A 5,315-nucleotide genomic window follows, 5' to 3' on the forward strand; every position below is an offset into this window, starting at 1 on the left:
GAGAGAGAGACTGAGACTCTGAGGGAGAGAAGGCATCCACACGAAAACAGACTCTCTCCACACTTAGGAGAAGCTGTTGAAATAACAGAACCAGAAAATCATTTGGAGCCTCTGAGCAATTGGTACCCTGTACTCTATCAAGTGACATATTTATATAAGTGGCCCTCATGAACTGGAGATTTCTTTTCTGTCCAGTTCTGAATTTCAGCTGTTTAGTTTACAATTCAAATGATATTCATCACCAGTTTCTTAAAGGGCAATTGGGGGGGCGGGGTCCTGAAAAGGATTACCTGCTTACCTTTTTACTTTCCAATTCACAGAAACCAAACAGTACATTTGAGGGAGGCCTCCTTCACCTTTAACCCCTGCAGGGGGTTTCAGAGCCTCCTCTCTATCAATGTCAACACAGACCAGCTGTCTTTCCCCCCTTCCTCTAAACTGCAGACAGTCCTTCCAAACAGGGGCTCCCTGCAATCTACCATGCAAGCCTTGGTTTCCCCCAGGGCCCATCACTCAACCACTGAGGTCCAGATTTTCCCCTGGGAAGTGCTCTCCGCCTGTGCACTTGCTGGAAATTTAAACTCCATGCAGAGCAAAACATCTACTGTTCCTTGATATATTCCACTGCCTGCGCGATCGCAAATGGGGAGAAAATAAAGTCCAGATGCAATTGAGACAAGGGATTTGGCATCCGTGGAGAAAAGTGCACATTACTCCACTCCTCCACCCTGAACAAGGCGGCAGAGCCCCAGCTCCCTCTGGGAGTCATTCCAAAGGAAGCAGCCTTTGGAGCTGGGGGGAACGAAGGCATTCACCCCTGCCGCAGGGGTGGGGGCGTGAAAAGTTTGCCACAGAGCTGGGGGCCTGTGCCAAGGAGAAGGCACTCTACTGCCGGGAGGGACCTGCCGGCTGCACCTCGCTCAGGCTGGCCGGCCGGTGTGACCGTGTGACCCCCGTGCACACGGGTTTTCCTTAATGACAGCAGCCTGCAACTCCCAGCTCCAGAGCAGCGGTGACCACCGCCGGGCGGAAGGGGTTACAAGCACAATGCAAAGCGATTTCGCCCGGGCATGGGGGGCGCCGAGTCCCGGCCACCTCCGGGCCAGCGTGCTNGAGCGCGATGCTTCCCTGGCCCGGGCCGGTGGAGCTGCGGCCTCTCCACAGCCCCCACCCGGCTGGTGCCCCCCAGGTGGAGGGCGCTGCTCCAGCCGGTCCAGAGCTTCTTAGCTGGGCTGAGAATTGGCGGGGAGAGCCGTGAGGATAGGAGGGAGGACGGGAGGGCGTCGGGGGTGTGCTTCTCCTTCTCCTGTGCCGAGGAGTGATGCGCCCCGCGACCTCAGTTTACCCACCGCCTTTTCTCGGCCACCGACGAACTGAGGTAACCTTATCTGAAAGGCCCCTCCCGACTCCTCTTTCCCAGAGCGCAGGCTTCGCATTTTTTCACTGGGGCCCTGGATTCCAGCCACCAGACTTTGTTACCATAGCAAGCTTCATTCCATGCAAATAGGGCAACTTAAAGCCGCCAGTGCAGCCCCCTGGCCGACAGTGCGACAGTGCTCAGGCCCCTGGGAACTAAGAGCGTTTTGCAGAAACCAACGGGGTGGGTGGGGGGGCTCTTGCATAAGACCAGGGCACCCGCCCTTCAGACCCAATGGCATGAAAACCCCTAAGAACCAAGCCAGGAAAAGAGTGAATGTGCTTTTTTATGCATTGTTATCTCTTTGACTAAGGATTGTTATTCTCCTCTTAGAGGAAACTGAGGCTCTGGGCAGAAGTAAGCAATTTACTTAAGGGGCCCACAGAAATCAGGTGAATGAGGTAAGTGAGCATCTGACTCCAGGTAGTCCCACTGTGCCTCCAGGAGACCTTGACTGCTAGGATCTTTATTCCTTTTATGTGGAACCAATAACCACTCTTGCCCCACCCTGTGGCCACCAACAACCTTCTGCAAGAGGGCAGAACAGTATGAGATGGTGGCATATGGGGCAGGAGGCACAGTTGTCCAATGTCTGTCCTGCTCAGCTAACTAACTGGTCAGCGTGGGAAATGAGCCACTGACCAACCTTTGCTTCGTTAGCACAAGTTCTGACCAAATGGACCAACCATGGCTCCTGGTACTGCGTGGTTCAATTCTTTGAAGGCCTTTGGGTTGCAGGGGAGCATCAAAACCACAGCATTCTGTGGGTCTTCAAAGGGCAGAAGTCATGGTGCGGCACTGTGGAAAACAGTCTGGGGGTTCCCCAAAAAGTTAAACATGGAATTACATATGACCTAGCAAATGTGCCCCTGGGTATGTGTCCAGAAGAGCTGAAAACAGATATCCAGACAAAAATGTCAGGAATGTCACAAATGACATGTATGCTCAGAGCAGCACTATGCACCACAGCCAGAAGGCAGAAATAACCCAAATGGCCATCAATGGACAATTGTTTTATACTTATGATGAAATATTATTCAGCCATGAAAAGGACTAAAGTGTGCCACAATATGAATGGAACTTGAGGACACTGTTAGGTGAAAGCAGCCGAACACAAATGTCACTTATTGTCAGGTTCCGTCGACATGAAATACCCACAATGGGCAAGTCCATGGAGATAGAGGAGAGGTGGGTGTCTTCTAGGGGCTTCAGGTTGGGGGAGAAAAGTGGGCTATTAATACTTTATTAATTGCTTAATAGGTCATTAATAAATTATTAACTCATTAATGACCTGTTAATACATTACTGACTGCTTTGTAGATTATTTAGGGGTGGTAAGATGTTTTGGAACTAGACAAGAGGTGATGGTCACCCAGTACCGTGAATATAGTAAATGCCATCAAAAGGTCCAGTTAAAGTGGTTGATACCATGTTGTCACCTCTGGTACGGCTCGAGTCAGAAGAAAGGGTAACGTATCGGCTTCCATGTGTCTCTCCGGCTTCCCAGGGACTTCTGGGCAGGAGAGGGGGCAGTTGGGTCTTTCCTGCCCTCCCTCCTCACAGGCTTTCCACCAGCCCTCGGCAAGCTCCACGTGTGCCTGTGTGTGTGTGTGTGTCTGTGTGTGAGCGTGTTTGTGCTGTCCACAAACTGACCAAGTGTTACTCATTTTCCTCTTCAGTGAGATTAATCCCACACACCCCAATCTTCAACTCAAAACAAACCAAACCAGGGGAAAAAGAAAAGAAATCTAACAAGGAGAAAAGAAAGCAAAGATTTATTTCTTGGGACCCCTTTCCCCTCACTGAGATTTCAAGGAACTTGCTTTAGAAATTCCTGGGTACCTCTTAGGATTTTAAAGAATTTTATTTTTTGACATTTTTCTCCCATATTTTTTATTGATTCATTGTGAGATTTTTTTCCCCCCTAAACATGAAAAGAGGGCTTTCCCCTCATGTCATTCCTTATAATCACCCCCACATGAAGGAAATCTGAGATCCGTTACCCTCTCAGGATCAACTTGGTTTAAACACAAATGGCTCCTGGCCTACCTTTCTTACCCTGGGCCTGGACAGTGCTCGTGCCTGGGTGATCTCAAGCAGCAACTGCCCAGAGCCTGTGTCCTCTGCCACCTGCCTCAGGCCCTGTTTGCAAGCCCCCTTGCCTGGGTGTGTGTGTTGGGGGGTTGGTATGCACTGGCTTGCCATTTCTTGGGAGACACATAAACTTTCAAGAGAGAGGGTTCGCTGTCACCCACAACTCTGTTCATCTCTTCGGGGTCCACAGCTACAAGAGCTGGACAGGACCGTGGGTTCTGGTTCAGGGTCTTCCTTTCTGTATGTTCCTAAACTAGGCCCCCCACACACCCCGGTAAGCTGAGGTGAAGAACCACCATGATCTGTCCACCAAAGTTCATGTGTTGGAAATGTAATCCCCAGAGTCAGGTGCTGATAGCATCTGGAGGTGAGGCCACTGGGAGGTAATCGGGGTTAGAGGGGGTCATGAGGTGGGGTCTCTGGGATGGCCTTAGTGGGGTTAGAGGAGAAGGGACCTGAGCTCTCACGCCTGCTGTGTCTCTCCATGAGATGTCCCTGTCATGTTGTGATCACAGGAAGGCCTTCACCAGATGCCAGCTCGCAGATCCTGGATTTCCCAGCCTCCAGAACTAAGAGAAATAAATTTCTTTTTTAAAGGATAAAATATTGAGCCTGCAGATTCTGCTACAGCAACATAAAACAAACCGAGACACAAACCAGCCAGAAGATGGATCTGCTACATTGGAACCTGCCTCCCTTTACTCACTGTCACCTGTTATCATTCCTGACTACCCAAATGCCATCCAAGACCCAGGTACGGTCACCAGCCTCTGCTGGTATTTGCCGAGTGCCTGATCTTTCTGAGCAGCATAAACCCACTGTGCCATGCCCACCTGTGCCCACCAAGCCTTACCTGAGCATTTTGTAAAATCCGCAAGTCGTGGCCACCACCTTCGTGGCCACGCCCCCTCGCTCTTGGCCACGCCCCTCGCTCTTGGCCATGCCCCTTGCTCTTGGCCACACCCCCTTCTCACTAAATTCTTTCCTCTAATTCTTTCTGACCTCAGGGTCTCTCTCCATCTTTGTCTTTTCTCTTACCTTTGCCTAGAATGGTCTCTCCTAGCTCTCTGCCTCTGACTCCTTTTCATCCCTTAGATTTAACATTCGACATTGACCTACTTCATAGCATATACCACCAGTGATCTGTTTTATTTATTTGCTAATTTGCCATACTGTATACACTGGAGGATTTAAAAGATATCACCCTGAGTTTGGCTCTCTAGGGTGAAGGTCTTTAAGCTCCAGTTACTGAGGTCCCTGAGGCAATCCTGTTTATTCTGCTTTGTGTTGGATTTCATGGAATTTCCAAGAATAAATGCCCTTTACTTAGGCTAATTTGATTCCTTCTATTGCATGCAACAATAAAACGTCCTAAAACTGCAGAGTCCCCCACCACACCCACCCACCAGCTGGACCCGGAGCCCCAGGAGGGTGGGCTTGGTCCTGTTCTTTCTGCTTCCACTGACTCATGTGCCATCGATGACCCCCCCCAAAGAGTTAGTGGTGGACGGAGCACATTCATCTCCCCCACACCCCACAACTCCCAATCCATGAATATTTTTTCTTCTCTCGTTAAAACCCTCCTCATTCTCGGTCTTCCCCAGGAATTCCAGTCACATCTTAATTTGCAAAGTACTTTCACAGCTCTCTTCTTATTTTATTCTCGAAACAATTCCATCGAGTGGAGAGGGTACTGGGATCTGCTTCGGGCACCTTAGTCTGAGCACCACACGCTGCCCGCGTGTCCTTCCACCCTGTGGCTCCACACGTCCTTGCTGAGCAGAGGAGCTGAGGACCAGGACTC

This window comes from Marmota marmota, unplaced genomic scaffold (genome assembly GCF_001458135.2).
Source record: "Marmota marmota marmota unplaced genomic scaffold, marMar, whole genome shotgun sequence".
Lineage (NCBI taxonomy): Eukaryota > Metazoa > Chordata > Mammalia > Rodentia > Sciuridae > Marmota > Marmota marmota.